The sequence below is a fragment of the Penaeus monodon genome, chromosome 33, assembly GCF_015228065.2.
Source record: "Penaeus monodon isolate SGIC_2016 chromosome 33, NSTDA_Pmon_1, whole genome shotgun sequence".
Taxonomy (NCBI): domain Eukaryota; kingdom Metazoa; phylum Arthropoda; class Malacostraca; order Decapoda; family Penaeidae; genus Penaeus; species Penaeus monodon.
Genome location: NC_051418.1, coordinates 31,189,182 through 31,189,642, shown reverse-complemented (window position 1 = coordinate 31,189,642; position 461 = coordinate 31,189,182). Strand labels below are relative to the sequence as shown.

Here is a 461-nt window from a genome sequence, read left to right as displayed (position 1 = left end):
CTTGTGCAATGAAATATTTTTAGACCATAAATTCATTCATTCGTAACAATGGAAAGTTTTACGTCTGGAAAAAAGCAGGACTCGAAACGATGGAGAAAATTTACAACCTGCTTTGCAACTTGAAATAATGACGACATTCACGTTAGGAAGACACTTTGTCGTTGCTCAACATGGAGCTATTTCTCTCTTGTGGTGCTTTTTGGTCCTTGTTAGTTTATTTCTTACTTAATGATTAAGAGATCCACAATACAACTCTTTAAGCTTTTTTGTCACTTTGTTTCCCGGAAGAAATTACTGACATTTTTGTGTCGTTATAGAACTCTTTATAAACACCAGGATTACTCACTTTTTCTGCCACAATCTATTACCAAAAGTCCTTGAATTTCTTCCCTTCACCATAAACCATCACTATCACTTACCAGCTTCATTATCGTCGCTGTAAAATGGCTACTGTAAACGAT

At 35.4% G+C, this 461-nt stretch overlaps 1 protein-coding gene across 1 annotated transcript in view; it reads right to left on the bottom strand.

The window, feature by feature from the left end:
- LOC119594377 (procollagen-lysine,2-oxoglutarate 5-dioxygenase 1-like) overlaps window positions 1–461 on the bottom strand; it is a 46,541-nt gene that overhangs the window by 1,541 nt on the left and 44,539 nt on the right.